The 21,965-nt window shown below is 36.2% G+C and overlaps 1 long non-coding RNA gene across 1 annotated transcript; it reads left to right on the top strand.

Moving 5' to 3' along the window:
* The first annotated feature begins 6,469 nt into the window (after nt 1-6,469).
* LOC134527834 (uncharacterized) lies at nt 6,470-14,051 on the top strand. The gene is made up of 2 exons (XR_010074296.1): nt 6,470-8,779; nt 11,024-14,051. It is a non-coding gene; the product is annotated as an uncharacterized LOC134527834 (long non-coding RNA).
* The last annotated feature ends 7,914 nt before the right edge of the window (nt 14,052-21,965 follow it).

The raw sequence follows: 21,965 nt of genomic DNA, 5'->3' as shown, positions 1-21,965 counted from the left end.
CGCAGTAACCGACAGCTTCTTCCTTACCGAAACCGTCAAAATCCACATTGATGCCGGCGTATACTGAAGGAATAAGTTTGTGTCGCTCTGCTATGACCCAGTCATGGTCAGGTAAAAGTACACTGTATTCCATATGCATTAAAAGAGGACTATGACTTTTCACTGCCGGTAAACCTATTGGTACACGGGCCTTATCATCTTGAGAAAGAATAAATACTTTCTGCGGTCCCAGAAGCGACGCAAGAGACTCCAAGGACCCGATTGTAGCAGTGCAGAATTCCCCATCCTCATGCTTTTTGTGCATCTCTGTCTGTGGTCTTGCTAACTTCACGGTTATAGGGTTCTTTACTGTGTTATATTTCCAAATGTGTCTTTCTGTCGATAGTACTGATGCACATGTGGTTGTGGCTGTTCAGAGAAGCTCTAGAAATGGGCTGAGTCAGATGTAAAACTATGACCAGACTTACAAGGGATAGTGCTATGAGAGTGTGATGAAGCAGTACTTGCAGGGGTAAGTGCCACTGGAGGAATTTCAGGGTTTTTGGCTTTTCCTGTTAATGTCCCTAATCAACCCTAGGACAGCGAGCCTAAATTCCAGTTTATCGTCTGCAGACATTTTTCGTACAGCTGGAGTAATAGAAATGAAAATTCTTCATCCTCATCAGGTGTAGTGCTGTGCAGAGATTTCAAGATTTCCCTGTCTATATCATTCATAATTCTGCGTTTATTACTGTAGCCATCACATGTAGGTCTCTTTCGTCGTTTGATTTCTTCATCATCCTCGCATTCTGTCTCTTCCACTTGTGAATGAGCTTCTGGTTCCATAATGCTTGAATCGGTGTCATCTTTCTCGATGACTTTCAAAAGGAACTGAAGATTAGCACTGTACAAGTATTTTTTTGCTGCACTTTGACCTGACTTTTTTTTTTATAGATTTAACACATGCATCTCTGATGTTCTGCCACTTTCCCTGTATGAGCTGACCTGAAATGGAATAGAATATGTAAACTAATACTTATGTGTTTAGCTATTGGTATATAATGTGTTGTATTCAGCACACATCTTACGTGAATAAAGAAACAAATTTAACGACGTTTTTAAAATCCAATAAAAACATTCCTATACAACTATTGCGAGAAACAATGTTGCCAGAATACCTAATGTGTTATATTGTTACGTCTCACTTTAAGGGGGGGGGGGGGTTCTCTTCTAAAAAAAATATAGCTCAGAGAAATTATAAACTCAAAACATTAACTAGCCATAGAGCGTTTCACTGATGATTGATCTTAGTAGGTGTATTCTTATACAAGACTAGAAAATCAGGATACTGAGAAAAATAAGCTAAAACTAAAAACAATAGAACACATAACATTTATTGATAACCATTAAATAATTAGCGTTGACAAACGTGGCATCTTCCACGTCCTCTACAATCCTTAAATTAAAAATGCAGAAGAAATAACTTACTAACTAACATTCTGAGTAGGATTCCATTATTAGAACTAACACATTAACATTATTTATTCTTATCATTTCCCCCAGGCCACCTAGTGATGCTAAACGTCATTAGTTCTTCCACAACTTCATTATAAAAATTATCAAGAACATTCACTACCTCGAAACGGACTTTAAAAATTATTTAGTTTAAGTCTATAACGTCACCATAAACATGAAAAGACAAGGATCGTGATACAAACAAATTACCGAGTTTAAACTTGAAAATAAAAAGGAAACAGTAGTGCTTAACTCCTTACACGTTAATAACACAAAGTTTTTAAAACAAATTATTTAAGAGATTAAATAATACACCAAACGAGAATTTTAAAGTTAACTACGAAGAAACATGAAGTTGCGGAAGGCTAAGAGTCCGGCATCACTCAGACGCCATTTTGATTGCACTCACCTAACCATTACCACGTCGCCGCACGGCCGGGCAGCATAACAGCATTCCACAGGATTACAGCCCCGCAAAAACATTTTACATCTCTTTTAAACCATTTGCTTGGCCGCAAAACCCCTACGGGGAAAACATCCTGACGGGAAGTTTTCCTGTGTTTTCCAAACACGTAAAGTTATTACAACAAGCCGGCCGCGCGCTCTACCATGCCGGGATGTCCACGTAGTCAGAAAACTGGCCACCAGGTTGCGACACTGCCTGCGCACTGCAAGTGCGCACAACCTCGTTTCCAGTTGGCCTCAAAAGAAACGGTAAACCAGTCTGAGCCGCGTTTCTCTAGAACTGCAGCAAACAACGTGTCAGCTGGCCTGGCTGAAACACGGTCACGCCTGCGTTCCCAGACAAAGACGTGCAAGACTCGCACTCTTTCAGCCCCGCGGAGACCCAAATTTCAACAAAGGTGTTACACCATCTGAGCGTGAGGGAAACCAAGTCCCGAACTAAAGAAAATAATTTAAAATTGTATTTCCAACAAATAAAATAATTAAATAAATTAATGACAATTTTGAGCCACGTGACAATATGTAATATCTTGTGCCACAGTACTATACATTTAATTCCTGCTTTAGAACATATTACTATGCTATAATATGAGGTGTTTAATATCATAACCAGCTAAATCCATTTTTTTAAATTTTACAGGAGATGCGAAAAACGCCTCACAGATATACTTTTTTATGTTTATGGGTTATAGTTGTTTAAAAACCTCAAGTCCAAAATTGTTTTGGTTTGTTTTTGTCTTTTAATAACTTTATAGTTTTAACTAAATTAATAATTTGGATCAAATGTGTTTTAATTTTTTTTTCAAAAAATAGTTTTTGTTTTTTGAACTTTTTTGTTGCTAAAATCAATAATTTTTTTAATGAAAAAGAGACAATTTTTTTAAAGTATGTTTCAAGGAGTAATAACGATTAAATTTTTATTATACATGACAGGCTAGCAGAAAACATTAAGCGAGCAAGGGCTGAAGTGTCTGCTAATGTAATAAATCAATATTTTGATAACTTGGATACAAGTCTAGCTGTTGTCAAACCTTCCAGTTTAATTAATTATGATGAGACAAATCTCTCAGATGATCCTGGGAAAAGGAAAGTGATATGTAAGCGGGGGGAAAAACATCCAGAAAACATTATTGATCATGCAAAGTCGTCTACTTCGTTAATGTTTGCTTGCAGTAGCAACGGAAATTTGCTTCCTGTGTATGTAGTATATAAAGCTGAGCATCTGTATGAATTATGGACTGTTGGAGGTCCAAAATTGCCCCGATATGGAAACACTTAGTCAGGGTGGTTTGATCAAAAACATTTTGAAGAATGGTTTGAAAGCATTGCTCTTCCTTATCTCAAGGATCAGCCATCTCCACGAGCTTTAATTGGGGACAATCTTTCTAGTCATTTTTCATAAAATTTTATTAAATTGTGCAATGAAAACATCAGATTTATTGCATTGCCGAAAAACTCCACTCACATAACCCAACCTCTTGATGTGTCCTTTTTCCATCCCCTTAAATCGGAATGGCGAAAAATCCTTACAGCATGGTGAAATAAGGGCAATAAAAGTGCATTGTCAAAAGTCAGTTTCCCTCCCCCTTCTGAAGGTCCTCATGGAAAATGTCAGACAAAGTTTTTCTGACAATATTAAAAGTGGGTTTAGGAAAACAGGACTCATTCCACTTGAAAGAGATGAAGTTCTTGGACAGTTGCCAAATCAAGGCATTGATGCAAATGCAACAGTCATTTATTGGACTGCTACGTGAAATGTGTTATGGTAAAAACACCGACAAGAAAGCAGCACGAAGAAGTAGAAGTAGAATAAATATTGAACCTGGGAAGAGTGTAGGAAATTTAGATTCAAACAGTAGTGAAAGTGATGCAGTCTCTCCAGAATCTCGTGATCAACAGGAGCAATCTGTGGGTACCAGTCATAATCTGCAACTTTCTGATCACGTTTCCATAATCAGTGAAAATGAGGTGACAAAAGCTTACCATGCAGTGAACCAACTGTCGCCAATTCCTGCTTCTTATGAAAAAATTGAAGAAGGATAGTTTTTGCTGATTAATTCGACCTGTCAAAGAAGTGGGAAATCTGGTTCTAATCAGAACCGCACATTTCCAGCAAAAGTAGTTAGCGTGGAAACGTCCAGCAGTGGTTTGACAAAAACTGTGAAAGTTAAATTTATGAAGCAACTAGCTGCAGTACCCGGCTTTGCCCGGGCTGAACACCGGGTGATATATTGTCCGCGAGTTACAGCAAAATGGATAGCGATATGTCCAGTGTGGTGGACATTAAGAAATGACACATTATTACTGTTTGTGTATCTGTGACCTATGGTTATCTGTTTACCCATGGCAATCGGTTGAAAGGTTTATAAGTTGATGCGCTACAGCGCCATCTAGCGGCGAGTTACAAAAAAAAATGGTTAGCATAAAAACCTTCTCCATGATAAAAACACTTCGATGTGCCAACTTTCATGGCGATCGGTCAAACGGTGTAAGAGTTTATCGACGTCATACATGCCAACATCCAATTATATATATTCTTATATTTCTAAATTTTGGGGCTTTCACTTTTGTGGATGTTCAGGACCTCGAATTGTTTGGAACACTTCATCTCGAAAGAATAGATATTTGAAGTTCCTGAAATTGTCGAAATTTCGGGGCTTTGTTCCCAGAGGAGGGCGGGGGGTTCGAGGACCTTGAATGGCTCGAAAACACTTAAAATCGAAAGAGATAGATTTTTAAAATTTTTTCAACTTTCGAAATTTTGGGGCTTTAACCACCTGGGGGGGGGGGGGGAGGGTTGTGATGTTGAGGACCCCGAATGGCTCGGAAACACTCCAAATAAAAAGAGATATAAAGTAATATATGAATGTAGGCATTTACTGTACTCCTATCTACCATAATAACAATATTGACAAATAGAAAGCTTATTACCTACCTATGAATAATTATCTAAATAAATTAATAAATAACTGTATGTTTAAGAATTTACGTACATACATAATATTAAACTTCAAACTATACACACCAAAAAAAAAAAAGGATGTTTGTGAAACTCTTTTTTAATTGTCATAATGTTTAAAACATTTGTAGGATTTGTTTATATGTAAAACTGTGGTGGCAATATTCCACTTATCCAAAGGAGTATAGAAATTAATAGAGATATCACTCCCTGTACACACCACAAATCTTTGAATTAAGTATAAAAAAAACATAGTCCAAAATGAAACAAAAAGTATAAATAACAACTAATTTGACAAAAAAATTATACAACTGGAATGACAATGTTAACATCCGCCTGAAATTTAATAGAAGTAGGTAGGTAAGAATATATATATAAGAAATTAAATGAAATTAAAACATACATAAATAAAATCATCTCACAATCAACCAAACATAATGTTTAATATGAAATAAAGGAATAAGGCAATTACACGTAACTATTCTAATTAATAAAAAAACCAACTTTCCTGAAATAGTAAAATTCAAAATTTTCAACAATATATTACATAGTTGATAAATATTTCTGGTCTTCGGTCTCAGCAGCTCTAAGACTCCTGACGCTCAGTAGATAAATTATAAACACTATACCAAACTCCTTTCAAATAAGTAGGTACTGTAAAAAAATAACAATATTGACAAATAGAAAATATTAGTAGGCCTAACCAACTTATGAATAAATTTCGAAGAAATGTATAAATTTAAGAATTTATGTAGGGTACCTACATAATATTAAACTTGAAACTATCCACACAATAAAAACCTAAGAATGTTAGTGAAACTAATTTTTTTATTTGTCATAATACCTAAAATACGTATGTTTCCAAAATGAAACAAAGTATAAATAATGACCAATTTGACAAAAAAAAATTGTACAACGCGAATGACATTGAAAACATACACGTGAAATTTAAAAGAATTATGAGTGCCCTAGGTAGGGAGAAAAAATATATATAGAATAAATTAAATTTAAAAAATGGGTGCATGTACTTAGGTACGCGCATGAGAAGTTTTACTTCTTTGGCATCATTAAAAAATAGTTTTTAATTGCATGCAAAAATATTGCGTGGAGTCCCTCCGCGTGGAAGAAGTGAAACTTCGTAATGTGGAAATGAAAATAGGAAGGGGTAGAAATTGATTTTTAGTGAAATCATATTGTATCAAATCAAACTAAAAAAATAAAGGAAATAAATTTGTAACGATTCATAGATTGATCTTCAGAGAGAGAGAGAGAGAGAGACCTATTGAATGTCTATAAAACTAACTTTTTTATGAGAGCAGATTTTCATGAAATAAATCATGAAATCATTCAACGATAAAATCTGTTTATTTAATTAAGCGGACGGGTTCGCCCCAAGGAAAAAATTAACGCGGCGAGACCTCGTGGACATAGAGAAATGACACACACTCACTATTTATGTGTCTATGAAACATGATTTTTTTCTACAATTTAAATTGTAATATACAAAAACGGTATTGAAAATTGAAACAAATATGGCGACACTACAAACTGTCAAGATCTTTATTTTTTTCTTACTCTCTACTTAGTTCCTTACAATAGCAAAACGTAACGTAATGGCTTGAAAGCTATTGCTCGGCAGACATAGAGGAATGACACTAACAGTTTGTATATCTATGACACACATTACATAAAATTAAGATATATTTTTCTTAACCCGTTTAAAGATTATTTTTTTAGACAAAAGATAGCCTATGTCCATCCCCAGGATATAATCTATCTCCTTGCTAAATTTCAATACGATCCGTTCAGCCGTTCAGCCGGGAAAAGGTAACAAACAGACAGACAGACAGACAGACAGACAGACAGAGTTACTTTCACATTTATAATATTGTCGCGGGTTGAAATTTTGCAGGGTTGTTGAAATCAAATTTAGGGACTTTACTGACGGGACTCTGGGCTGGCTGCTCTGTTCACTCGTCAGCGCAAGTGGCGTGACCATGTAATTGGGGCACGGGGCCGGCGCGGCGCGCTGCGGGCTTGCAGAATTTTGTTTGTTTGTTTGGCCGCGCGCTGGCGCAGCCACGGGCCGCAGTTACTGGGGCGCGCTGTCGTAACAAGCCGCGCGGTGTGGCCTGCACATTGGGGTAGAGGGGGGGTAGTCTTCCCAGATGTTCTAGTTAGTTGTTTAGTAAATTTGACTTCAATAACGAGCTTTTGTTATGGTAGGCGCGGCAGGGCGCGCGAATTTAAGCGCAAGTGAGTGGTGACTCGGGGCTCACTCAGGCGGAGGCTATGCGTCTCACCTGTGGTCACGAGTTGTTAGTTCGTTCGTGATGTAGGAATTCAAGCTTTCGGGCGGAAGCTATGGTCGACGCCAGAGGCCACGAGTCGTTTAATTTAAGTTAGGTCATAATGTAGTCATCTTCAAGCTTTCGGGCGGAGGCAATGGCCTTCGTCACTAGTCGTTTAGTTATAATTTTTAAAATGTAATGTTCGTTCGGATTTTAAGGGCAGGAGAGGCCCCTACGTTAGTTTTAAGTAATCGATCAAGAAAGGCTTTTCGGAAAATGTGAGTATGGACTTATCTTTGTTTTAATTTTAAGTATTAATTATGATTTGAGGTATTCGGAAGGACTAGGGAAGTGTTTAGTGAAGTTCTCTCATTCTCTCTCTTGTAAGGTCGTTCAATCGTTAAGGAAGTAAAGAGATTATTGTTTTAAATTGTAATCCCGCTATTTAAATGTTCTTTAAAATGATGTTGAGTATTTGACTTTAAGAATAAAATAATTTTAATTAAGTATTATGTTATTTTGCAAAATCTCCTTAGTTCAGCTCTCACCAGACATCCTGTACGGGATGACGAACCTATGATCCTAGGTACAGTAAAGTATTTTATGAAGTTAAGACTAGTTGATGCCAAGCGAGTTGTTTCTATGTCAAGAGCTACGATTCTCGCCCCCCCCCCCCCCTCTGAAGGTGGATCGTGACAGAAATGGCGGTGGCACCGGCTAGGTGCACGTGACAGAAATGGTGGAGGCGCCGGGTAGGTTCTATTTCTGGAGAGAGAGAGAGGTAGATTTTTATGTTTATTATTAAGTTAGTTTCAGCTTCTGATAGCAGGTTATTAAGAGTTTACTTGAGGAGAGGATTACGGAATTTAATCTAAGTGGAGGAAGTCTTTGAGATTTTTTTTTTGACGTAACAGATGTTTATTTGAGTATACTTGTAAGGATAAAGTTTATAGTGATAAGTTGTTTTAAGTCGTTGAGTTTATCAGGGATTTTTACGTGAGGAGAATACGTTATAATTTAAATGATTAATAGAGATAATGCAAGTGGTTTAATTTAATTGAAATTAATTTTAAGATTGTAGGTTAAGAGAGTTAAAATTTAAAATAAAGTTTTTTTCGTAAATAGGAATTATTTTCAAGTGAAGTTTGTTTTGCTGTCGTGCGCGTAGGAGACGAGACGTACGAATTAAATCAGTCGAGGGAAGGATAAACGTTAGAAAGGAATTAAAAAGAAAACGAGAGTTTATGTAAAAGAGAGTTATAGAATTTATAGTGATGTTTTGTTTTAATTAGAAAAATGTTGAGAGTTGTTTCAGAACGACACGTCAGTGGACGTGGCAGAATGAACACGTGACGGGGAGGTGCTGAGACCTAGCGGTGAACGGAGGAACCGCAAGCGAGGGTTGGCGCACCTGATGGAATTCGGTGACGTCACGGGCTCATACGGAGACGTGGACAGGCCGTGACCTTGTTTTGATCAGCTGTACGGTAACTTAGCGATAAGAAAATAGACTATTGGTTTAATAAATTTAAATTTAAGTGTGTTTTAGGAGAAGAGGAACTTTCAGTATGTAAGTAATTTATTTTAAGAATGGTATGATGTATAGGCTAGAAGTGTTTCGTTGTAAGTTGTTTATGTTTTGTTAGTTAAATCCTACCTCGGTTTTAAAAATATTTTTTTGGGATTTGTAAACATTATTAAGGAGGTACATTATAAAATCGATAAGCATTGAGAAAAGTGGGAAGGATAGTTTTTGTGTGTAGAGGGAATTTACTCCAAGGGAACAGAGAGACAAAATTAATGTTTTCTTTAGGGCGAGGGACCCTAAGGTGAGGTGTTGTGTCCCTGGGAAGAAAGGGAATTGTAGCGCAGACCATAGGAGATGGGCTGACTACGTGAATTAAGGGTTAGGAGAATCCTGAGAGTTGTGAGTAGTTTGGGGCAGGAGTTCCCCATGGTAGTACCGAAGTGGCTATCCTGTATGGGATAGGGTACCATTTCAATGAAGTTTGTTGGTGGGGTTAGAGCCCCCTGTGTAGTGGGCCTATAGCAGATAGGCACTACAGTGAAATTTTTGGTTATTTTGTGAGGTAAATTCCCTGGAGGTTAAGTAAGATTGGATTCAGTTAGGAAGGAGGGAAATGAGAAACATTGCTGTAGAGAGTTAGTGTACTTGCCTAATGTGAAATTGAATTTTACTAAATTAATTTAGGAGAAAGTTTTGTTCGGTAAATAAATAATAATGGAAGATAGCTAGATAATTAATTAATTTTTTTTTGAGTAAGGTGTTTTAAGTAATGAAATAAAATAAGGTGAAGTAATTTGAATAATTGGGGAGGAGTTTCTTTAAGAGTTTAGATAATTGTTTTTGAATTTATTGAGATATTCAGCCAGTGAAGTTTGAGTGTGAGAGATACAGTGAGATTTTAAGGAAATCGGTTGTTTATTAATTAGGACAAATGAGATTTTATGATTTAGAGTCAGTAAGCATAGTTAAATTTACGACATGATATTTGTTGACAGTTTACAGTTATTAAGGAGAAAACAGAGTAATCTATTTATTTTTATTTTAAGGGTTTGAAGATAAGATTATGAATTTTTTTTTTTGAAAGTTTCTTGGGCATGTTTGAATAATTTTTATTTGGATTTTAAGAAATTACAGAGAAAATTTAATTGATTTACATTAGTTTGGAAGTATGGAGGTTTAGTGTTCGATTAGCCCTAACTTGATGGTCGGATCCCAAAAGAATGCCGTAAAACCGATAGCCAATTGAGAGGAATGCGGTAGGCGCTTGTGTAGAGAGGGGTTGTGGGAAAACTCCTTGGGACTGATGGCAGATCAGGGGCCCTAAATAGTGTGTGATGCTGTAAAACCAGTGCAGGGAAAGCCTGGTATGCTTAAATTTTTGGGCACAGGTTAGGTAAACCTGGGGTTCCATGGGATTTAGTCATGTTAGCTGCTGTGAGACATTAAGATTTCCAGGCTCCATAGTAAATTCAATGTAAATTTTTGTTTTCTTAAAATAATAAATTTGTTTTTAATTTTTTTGAGATATTTGATTTGTAACAGTGAATACAGACCCCGAGGAATAAGAGTTGTCATGCTGTGAGAGGAGAAGGTGGTAGGCCTAAAAGGGTACAGGCACCACAGAGGTTATGTGCATTGCATAATTTAAATATAAGGAAACTTGAGAATTTGAAATTTTGTTGTTGGTTTGTACACCCATAAGAAGAGTATAGGCAGAATTTTTATTGTTATGAGATGTCTAATTTAATTGAAAAGAAGAAAGTTTAAAGATGCAAGGTAACATTATTATTGTAATAATTGAAAGAGATTAAGAGGTAGAGAGAAATAGGCAGTTTTTGTTTGTAAGTACTAAAGTTTACATATAGAAATTTAGTAACTAAGAATGAATAATAAGTTAAGTCTAGTGTAAAAGTTTTTTTTAAGTTTGTTAAGTTAAGAGTCACAAGTAAATTTTTTTTTAGAGAGAATGTCTTTGATAGGAAGTATTAGAAACTTATGGGAATTTTAGGGTAACATAAATAATGTAGGTAATGAATAATAAATAGATGGTAGGTCTTAAGTTAGGATTAACATTTGAAGCAGAATTTAATTAAGAAGAAGGAAAATAAATAGGCCTAATGAAAAGAACAAAAAAGGATTTTATGGTAAAGCATTTTTTTTAAGTAATAAACAATGAATAATAATGTTGTTTCAGGGTAATGTGTACTAATAATACAATTTTTTTTTAGGACCAAAGAACAGGAATTATGTAATTTAAATTAACATGTATTTTTGAAACTGTTACAGATTCCTTAAGATGAGCTGAGCAGCAGTCCAGTTTACAAGATGACAAGAGTTCGAGAGACAAGATACAAGATCACTGAAACAAGAGCCAAGACTGAAGATTCAAGAGAAGAGAAAGCTGGCAGCCATGGACTTACAAGTGGAGATTAATAAGGTCATGTAAAGTTTTATTTTTTTATGGAAGACAGTAACTGGAGTTTTTTTGTTATAAACATTATTTACAGAACTTTTTAGGTTATAGTAATGTAATGGAACTAGTGAGTTGTGGTAGCTGTCAAAAAGAACTAATACCTTAAGTTTAATTTTTAAAGTTAATTTTCTTAATTTACAGAGGGATTAGTAGTTTTTTTTAAACCTTATTTAGGTTGGAATTTAAATACAATAGCTTATTATAAATGTGTACGAACAGTTCAAGTTCACAGTACTGATAGGTAGGTCAGATGATCTTATTGATTTTGATGATTTGTTGTTTTGAGTTGATTTTTAAGTGTTGTGAATTAGACAATGAAATAGTTCTGAAAACTTAAATTATTTCAAGCTAAGAAATAGTAAAGTTAATTGTAACTCAAAGGACACCAGAATTTAATTTTTTTTTAATTAGTAATGTTTGAAAATTTTATACTTTACAAGAAAGGTTATAAACAAACAGATCGGATGGAACAAGGATGCAGTAAATCACAATTTCATTTAGAATTATTGATTAGCTTTTGAGGTTATGAAGTAAAAGTAATTATAGTTTAAAAGTTTGAATAAAAAAAAATGTTTTTTTTTATTTGTTTGAAATAGAAAGTTTAAAAGTTAATTAGTCATGATCTAGGTGGGTGATGGGGTGGGAATTGGCCACTCTTTTTCCCTATAACCTCCCTAACATGGCCTTCTATTACAACTAACAGAAATAAAGAAGAAGAAAAATGAAGAATTATTAGTTAGAATGTTTCTTTCATGAAGATACCTGATGAACTTTTACTGTTTGTAAGAATAGAAGCAAGGTTAGTCAGATATTTTTACTCAGAAGAAGAAGAAGATAAAGCAGTTTTATGACTCGACAAGCCAGAGATTGGTGTTTCCCCTCTGCGCTTCTATTGACTACGTTGTTTACTCTCATGGGATAGCTGGTTCGGCACCATGGAGAGAGATTGGTGGGCATTGTGGTTGCCCCCAGAAGAAAAGAAGAGTAGAAGAGGTTATGGGTGGGTCATGTGAACTGACCTTCAACCCAGTTACTTCGTGGGGACTATTTGCTGTATAGAGAAGATCAAGACTCAAGAGTTAGGGAAAATCATTGGAGGTCATGTTTCCCTTCCTTAAGTTTTTCCTATCAAATTATTTGCCTGATTAGATTATGCTAAGGGTGGGATACTTTATGTTAGCAGTTGAATTAATTAATTTTATTTTTTTGTGTGTTTGCATCCTTGCCCATCGATTGCAGTTTAGTAGTTAGTTTTGTATTTGTCAGGCGTGATGGTAATGCCTGTTGATGATGTTTCAGAATTGTAATCTGTTCGTGATGAGGATGGCACAACTCCGAAGCAGATGTGGGGAGAAGTTGTGAGCTGCCCTGGAAGCCAGTCCAGTAGCTGTTGGAGTTGAGTGGTGTTTGCTGATGGCCAGCCCAGGGAGCTACTCTTCTCGACAACACTGACTTCGAGGAGTTGCACCAACCTTCACGAGATAAGAGTTTAATTAATTGAAACACTGTAAGGACACTTAATTTTTTTTGAAGAACGAAAGAAGTATGGTAATAAACGGAAACCGAAAAAAAAAAATAATAATAATTATCAAGAATTTGCACATTGTTTAACGAATACTGAGAAACTAAGAACAGTAATTTAATTTGTAAAGAGAGCTTCACTAACAGAACAATTTTTTTAGAATTGAGAACTCGAGCCTCTGAAGGTTCCTGTGAGAACAAACCAGATAAAAGTTTTACATTTAATTTTATGAATACTTGTTGTTTTAAAATAAATCTTATGCAGAATCTAGATGTATGTTCAGACAGCAAGGAACTAAGAAAATTATTATTTTTGTGAAATGAGGAATTTATAGTTATGGTTTAATGGAAAAAGACAATTTGTAATTTTGAGGTAGCTCGATGGGGCTCGAGCTCTGTGAGGGGAGGGTTATGTCGCGGGTTGAAATTTTGCAGGGTTGTTGAAATCAAATTTAGGGACTTTACTGACGGGACTCTGGGCTGGCTGCTCTGTTCACTCGTCAGCGCAAGTGGCGTGACCATGTAATTGGGGCACGGGGCCGGCGCGGCGCGCTGCGGGCTTGCAGAATTTTGTTTGTTTGTTTGGCCGCGCGCTGGCGCAGCCACGGGCCGCAGTTACTGGGGCGCGCTGTCGTAACAAGCCGCGCGGTGTGGCCTGCACATTGGGGTAGAGGGGGGGTAGTCTTCCCAGATGTTCTAGTTAGTTGTTTAGTAAATTTGACTTCAATAACGAGCTTTTGTTATGGTAGGCGCGGCAGGGCGCGCGAATTTAAGCGCAAGTGAGTGGTGACTCGGGGCTCACTCAGGCGGAGGCTATGCGTCTCACCTGTGGTCACGAGTTGTTAGTTCGTTCGTGATGTAGGAATTCAAGCTTTCGGGCGGAAGCTATGGTCGACGCCAGAGGCCACGAGTCGTTTAATTTAAGTTAGGTCATAATGTAGTCATCTTCAAGCTTTCGGGCGGAGGCAATGGCCTTCGTCACTAGTCGTTTAGTTATAATTTTTAAAATGTAATGTTCGTTCGGATTTTAAGGGCAGGAGAGGCCCCTACGTTAGTTTTAAGTAATCGATCAAGAAAGGCTTTTCGGAAAATGTGAGTATGGACTTATCTTTGTTTTAATTTTAAGTATTAATTATGATTTGAGGTATTCGGAAGGACTAGGGAAGTGTTTAGTGAAGTTCTCTCATTCTCTCTCTTGTAAGGTCGTTCAATCGTTAAGGAAGTAAAGAGATTATTGTTTTAAATTGTAATCCCGCTATTTAAATGTTCTTTAAAATGATGTTGAGTATTTGACTTTAAGAATAAAATAATTTTAATTAAGTATTATGTTATTTTGCAAAATCTCCTTAGTTCAGCTCTCACCAGACATCCTGTACGGGATGACGAACCTATGATCCTAGGTACAGTAAAGTATTTTATGAAGTTAAGACTAGTTGATGCCAAGCGAGTTGTTTCTATGTCAAGAGCTACGATTCTCGCCCCCCCCCCCCCCTCTGAAGGTGGATCGTGACAGAAATGACGGTGGCACCGGCTAGGTGCACGTGACAATATTAGTAAGGAAGTAAGGATATCGTACACACAAGGACACTTTTGTTTGGCCAGACGTTGATGACACGAGTTTTGTTTATCCACATGAAGTTGTGGCTCTGTTACCTGAGCCTCAAGTTATTCGATATGGACAAATGAAATTTCCATTTGAAATTTTGTGAAGTGATGGACACGGTTTCAATTCGTACTTCGTATTTTGGAGATTTAGTTTTGGTGGTCTGAAATTTTTTAATTTCCATCATTTTGGACTTAGTAAATTTGGTAATTTGTGTACTTTGTTTATTTTTATCTTAGTTTTATAGGTATACTTGCAGTATATTAATTTTTAAAGAGTTATCTGTATCACTTCACCCAATTTCAAGTTTTGAGTGATACAGAGTGCAAAATTGATGAGTGTATCACTATACCCCATTAGGTGGGGTGAAGTGAGACACAAATTTAAAAAAAAAATAGTAAAACAAGGTACAATTTTTGAACAATTTTTTTGGGAGAAGAAAGAGACAACTTATATCATTAAGTCAGAATCAGTTCTATAATACTTGAAGAAATACTGATTAAATAATTTTAACTTGTATTTTGAACCTGCATCACATCACCCCATCTGACAGTACATATAAAAAATGTTTTAACAATGCAAAATGTACATACATGACTCACACTAATTTTTAAAATGTAGATTACAAATGCTATGGTATATATAATTATCTCTTTCACATTATTTAAACATAAATATCCATCTCTGGGATGTTGAAATAGCTATTTCTTTTGGTAGAGACAGGCTTGGGAGTGTCTATTTTCTGTACGATACAATCCCAGGAATATTGAATTTTGTCTTCTTTTTCCATCCAATGCCATAGTTTCTTCCCTTTTGCCATACACATCACTATGGGTCCACTATAATTTATTTCTGCAATTTTTCCTGGATTATTGCAGCATTATATAAAACAATAACAAAGTCATCTACTTTATAGTCAACTACACAAGTTTCTTGACCACTCACATTACTGGAATGGACATTCATGTCATCTTCACTCGAGTCTGTATAATCTTCTCAGCACACATCAGTTTCCAAAATTATATCTGGATTTGAATCTTCTGAAGATGTATCTTCTTTGTCTTGAGCTATCATTGCCTTTGGTTGTTTCTTTGTACGTGTAGCATCTTGTCTCTCATTTGTTGATGTTTTTGGTGATGCATGCTGAACTGGAATGCTCTTTCCTGGGAGAACATTGACTTTTCTTCTTTTCTGACGTGGTTGGTCTCCACCAATCAGCTCTTTTCGTTTGGCTGTTAAGGTGTCAATGAATGCCTTGCCAGTGAGTTGATGGTTGATTTCAGTCGTTTCATTAGGAAGTCTGTCCAGCAAAATCTGTTTATTCACAGGCACAATTCCACATTTTCTGAACCCAGAAATCAAATTTTGAGTTTCATTTGGCTTGATTTCAAGGAGCAGTTGCTTTAGCAAAACTGGAATTTTCTCTTTTGGAATGAAAGGATATTTTAATCCATCTGCAGTGTCACGCCACTTGGATAACGTCAAATGCCAAGCATGTTTCAATGGAGAAAAAAATGCCACGTCCAAAGGTTGAGTCAGGTGGGTGGAATTGGGAGGCAAGCATACAAATTTGATATTTCTTTGCTCACATAAGCTCAAGACTTCTTTGTTGATGTGAGATGATATATTATCACCTATCAACACTATTGTCCTTCCAGGTGTCTTGTGTGGGTTAGGAAATGTGTCTTAAAACAGTCTTCGAACACAACTGTCTCAAACCAACCACTGTTAGTTCGATTGTACCTGGCCCCTTCTGGTCCATGATCTACCCATGTAGACCATATGTGGTCTGCCTTGAAAACTATGTAAGGGGGCAAAAGTTTACCTTCTGCATTCCCACAGAACATAACAGATGTGGATGTTTTGCTGTGGCTACAAATACGTTCTAAATACTTCACACCCCTTTTGCAAATTTCCCGTTTGTTTCCTGGATCATTGGAAACATTAGTTTCGTCGTAGTTCCATATGTTAGAAATAGGAACATCTATCAGCTCTCTATGAAGATGTTGAATGCATGATTCAATTGTTTCTTGCGTGATTCCAGCCCTAAATTTTTTCACATTTTAGCTAAATCGCACTGTCAGAGCAGGTTGTTGCTCCAGTAATCTCTTCAACACAATCATACCCTGGGGTATTGTTTTTAAATTTTGCAATGTTAACCCCTTTACGGTTGAGATAATCCCTCACTATCATTCAGAAGTCAATTTCTGAAACTGGGAAACCAAATTCGGACATCTTGATTACATGCTCAACAAATGGTTCCTCTTCTGCTTGAGAAAAAATATTCTGGCCGCCAGGTTTTTAGGATGCCTATTTTTAAGTTTATTTTTAACTGTAGAAATAGGAATGTTGTATTTATCTGAAGCTTTTCTTTGGCTTAGTCTACCAGACTTCACATCATCCAGGCACTTTTCCAGTGTTTCCATTGAATGATTTCCATAGCTTCTGTGGCCCAAGCGAGCCTTGTATTTTCGTGCCATCTCAACTCAAAATCTGTAACAAATAAATCCAGATTTATTAGTTTTACAAATTTTCGTGTACAATAGTATGAAAATTGAAATTACATAACCTAAAATATTTAAAACATTTTTATCATGTATCAGCTCATGTAAAAGGTTATTTGGACAAAAATACCAACATGTAACCTAAAAACAGGCACAGGACAAAGTCACCCCAAATTAAACATAAATGTGACTACTTTAGTTCATTACTGAACAAAATATTTAACTGCCGTCGTCCGGGTTCTCGTGTTCGAGATCCGGCATAGTTCCTAGCGAGAAGGCTGGTTTTTTACTGAAAATGTGTCCGGGAGGGCACCAGGCTAGCTCTATGGCTAACCACGAGGTGGGTCGTTGGGTGCGAATGCCCCTGCGTGTCCCGCTAGGAACGGCGGTGGTGGTCGTGGTGTGAGGGATCCCTGGTTATTGATACACTACTGGCCCTACGCAGCATAGCATGCTGATCTCTAACTGGATTGGGGAAGTTCACAAAATAACATACACGAGTCTGGTTTGCACTGTCGTATACACGTCGCGCACGGAGTGTGCGGAGTGGACGTTTAATTGAAATTTGCAGTTACACTTGCAGTTACAGTTACATTATTTTTCCCTACACAAATTACACTAGGTTGACAATGAGCGCTCTGATGCGCCGTCACTAATATTAAGTCCTCACACCAGTCAAGGTTGAGAGGGGGGAGTCGGCCAATCCCGTAAATTGCGAACGGCGACGTCCGGGCCCACCTGTGTGGACCACGGCTCACTATGAAATTCGTTAAAAGTCTTTAAGTCCCTGTGGCCGGTGCCTTTGCACTTCGGCGATAAACCAAACATCTGTGATTGCGGGAGTCGGCCCGCGCCGTATGCTGCACTGCCCCGCGTAATGCGTTGTGCGAGGAGTTTACGTTTAAGCAGCTGGGATAGGCCCTACACCGTAAAAGAGACCGGGCGCACACAGGGAGTTAATTACAAAAACGTTTTTGAGAGTGACTATAATTACCAGGAATGAAATCGGTGAAGACAATTGTTGAAGGCTCCCCGTGGGAAGCACGTCCGTCCCGGTCCAGGAGTCGCTCGGTACTGGCGTCTGGCCCTGGCGAAAAAGGGGAGGGTTCAGCATCCTCTCGCGCCAAAGTTTCTAAAGTTCCGTTATTCGGAAATTATTAAATTAATAAGAGATTGAAAGTGCCTTTAAAAATCCACACATTAAATAATGAGTTAATTAATTTATTTATTTATTTATTAGATTTGTGACATGCACAGAACAAGTAATAAAAACACGACACATATAAGCGAATAAATACAACATAAACAGGATAATAAAAGACGACACATACAAGCGAATAAATATAACATACACAGGATAATAAAAGACGATACAAAAAAAAAAAACAGCAACTGAGATAATCTTAACTAAATGATCTAGAATGGGAAGAATAAACAGGATTATAAAATTACTCAAGATATTAGGGTAATCATAAAAAATTAAAATTTAAAGTTTTTAATAAAATTTTCATATTTATTGAAATTTGAGATAAGTCTGTAAATTAAATCATTATTATTGTGTAAGGAACATAATAGGGATCGAAGGCGGCTTTTGAACTGCGGGACTCAAATACCAGAGTTATCAAGTAAGTATAAGCAATTAATGTTTCAACTATAGCACTTAAACACAAACAGGGCATCCAGATGGATGCGACGATTTGAAAGAGATTCTAATTTGGGTAATTGATGGTGTCTAGAACTAATTATTTTGAAAAATTTATTTTGTATGGATTCAATTTTGTCACTATCGGTGGTGTTAATACTATTCCAGATAACTGAGCAATATTCGAGTTTACTTCTAACTAAGGACAAATAAAGAGTAAGAATGGATTCAATATTAGATGCATAGTAAGTTATATAATTTATTAAATATAAGGTTCTACGGGAAAAGGATACTAAAGAATTAACATGTTGATGAAAGAATAGTTTGGAGTCAAGAATAATACCAAGATCTTTTATACTAAGAGATATGGAAATTTTTGAGTTGTCAAGAAAATAATCATATTTAACTGGATGAATTTTCCTTGTGAAAGAAATAATTTTTGTTTTATCTTTGTTAAGTGAAACTAAATTCATTTTACACCAATTATCAATTTCAGTAATATCAGATTGAAGAAGCAGACAGTCATTTAAGGAGGAAATTTCTCTGGATATTTTAAGATCGTCAGCAAACAGAAAACCAGTAGTATGATGAAGAACTTTAAAAATATCATTGATATAAATATTGAATAATAAGGGAGATAAAGTACCCCTTTGAGGCACACCAGAAGTAGCATGATATAAAGTAGAAGTGTTTTTATTAAGTGAAACAAAGAAACATCTATCTTTAAGGTAACTAGTAAACCAGGTTATATAATTATTACAGAGACCGAAGTTAAAAAGTTTAGCTAGTAAAATGGAGTGATTGACGGTATCAAAGGCTTTAGCCAGATCAAAATAACATGCATCAACCTGCCCCCTTGTTGTAACTTTATTGTATATAGGATTAATAAATGAGAGAAGATTAGTATAAGTTGTCATACTATTTCTAAAGCCATGCTGATTAGGAGCTAATCTGTTGTTTATTGAGAAGTTAATATGTTTAAATATTATTTTTTCAAAGATTTTAGTAAAGCCATTTAATAATGATATAGGCCTATAATTAAATACACTGAGTTTACTACCCTTTTTATGTATGGGAATAACCTTAGCTATTTTCCATTTAGTGGGAAATACTTGTGATTTTAGACTTGTATTAAATAGATGCAACAATAGAGGCATTAGAATAAAAGAGCAGCCTTTAATAATGAAATTTGGTATACCGTCAGGACCAGTAGACATAGTAGGTTTTAATGATTTAATTCCCCATAAGACCTGGCTTTCTGATAAGAATGATACAGGAATTGAATCGTGAATAATATCGGGATCAATGATACGAGGGTGGTTGGTGGATGGTACATATACACTAGCAAAGTACTTAGCAAAGACATTAGATAGAATACCTGGATCATTACAGATATCACCATTGACATTAAGAGAAAGAGGTTCACTATAACCATTTTTCATAACATTGACATATCTCCAGAATTTTTTAGGGTTATTCTTAACCTTATTATTGATACTACGATTCCAATTAGTTTTATCACGCTTAATAAGATTTTTAACTAGTGCTCTATATTTAGAGAAAAGAAGGTAATACTGAGTATTATTGTTTCTTTTATAGAGTTTATGAAAGTGTTTTTTTAGATTTTAAGGCATGAATTAAATCACCAGAGAACCAATAAGGATGTTTAGAGGCCTTACGTGTGGATAATGGAATGTGAGTATTGATTTTATCACAGATACAAAATGTAAGTTGATCTACAGAGCATCTACATCAGAGGTGTTATAATATTCATCCCAATTGTGGGTTTTTAGAGAGTTATATAGGCTTAAGTAATCACCAGCTTTGTAGTTTCATAAATAGAATCTGGAGTAAAATTGTGTGAGGTCGCCTCAATAAGTAGTTTAATAAGTAGGGTAGGATGATAGATATCCTCTTTGACCAGAGATTCAACAGCTTTTTCAACCACACAATGGGATAGATTAGAAAGACAAAGATCTAGAAGGTTATTGGAAGATTGTATTAGGTTGTGCTGAATTAAATCCAAATTAGATATGAAATCAAGTAGGCACTGAGCCTTGGATCTGACATGTGCACGAGCAATATTGAAATAGTGATTACCTTTCCAATCTATCCCAGGTACATTGAAGTCACCTAAGATAATCACATTATCATGAGAATTAACGAGTTTTTGTTCAAGAGCTTCAGAATACAATGTGAATAGATTAGGTGATGTAGTTGGAGGAAGATAAATATTACCCAATGTTAAGTACTTATTAAAAGCAATTTTAATATTAATCCATACGGCTTCTACTCCACGATAGTCATATAATTGAATTAGCTGAACAGAAGGGAATTTATGTTCATTCACTGCGATCAACACTCCGCCACCACGTTCCATTGATGAGAGTAGCGGATCCCTATCAGTTCTAAAAATAGAATAATTATCGGTGAAATAATGAGCATTGATACATCTTTCGTTGAACCAAGTTTCTGTTAGACAGATTATGTCATACTGAGTATTAATAAGATTATAAAAGAATTCAACGGATTTTGTTCTAAGTCCTCTAACATTCTGGATTATCAAAGAATTCAACGGATTTTGTTCTAAGTCCTCTAACATTCTGATATGCAATTTCCCATTCATTAAGATTGGGTATTCACTGGAAAGTGAGTAGGAAGCACTCCTCCAGGCCCTGGCATAAAAGTTGCTGGCATAAAAGGTGACAATGTACTGCAGGAACTTGGAGGTAATTGGGTAGAATTACCGAGAGCTTCAGGAGATGAATTAGTACTGACAATTTGGTATTGATGCAGTTTTCCAAAGAAAGGACTGATTAAACAGCTACTGGGCCAAAAAACAATATTATTAATTCTACTAAAATCTTCTTCCAGAACAGATACATGGAAGGAGGTGTAAGAATTATGCTTTGTCCGGAGCTTGGCCACTTTGACTTGCTTGAGATTTAGTTCGTTGGAAATATAATCTACGACTTCTTGTTCCGTGACAGACGGCTCAAAACGCGTGACAAAGAGAGCTTTTGTTTTTTTGTAAATAGGTTTAGCAATTATTTTTAATGTTGAAACATTCCTGATGCCAATTTGCAAGGGATTTTTCTTACGATCCGTGTTAGATGATTTTCTATCGGAGTTTTCGTTATTCGTGGACTTGCGTAAATGTTGTACTACGGTGAAGCCGTCTTCGTTGACGAGCTGTTTATGTTTTTTCTGATGTTGTCGTTGGAGACACGCTGAGTTGTAAGTGGGTCACTGGTGGGCGCACTGTTGCCAGATACACCGGATGACTCGACACAAACAGCTTTCTTGTTTGAGGAGACTTTTTTTACTACTTGACTGTATGAATTAACAGAATCAGTCTTAGAAGATAAGATCTGTTTGATCTGTTGCAGTTCATTTTTTATCTCTGCAGTTTCACTACGAGAGTCGATAAGAAGGGTTTTTAACACCATATTCTCGCTTTTTAACTCGTCAAATTTCATACTGAG

This window comes from Bacillus rossius, chromosome 1 (genome assembly GCF_032445375.1).
Source record: "Bacillus rossius redtenbacheri isolate Brsri chromosome 1, Brsri_v3, whole genome shotgun sequence".
In the NCBI taxonomy this organism is placed as follows: domain Eukaryota; kingdom Metazoa; phylum Arthropoda; class Insecta; order Phasmatodea; family Bacillidae; genus Bacillus; species Bacillus rossius.
This window is presented reverse-complemented; position numbering and strand designations above follow the sequence as displayed.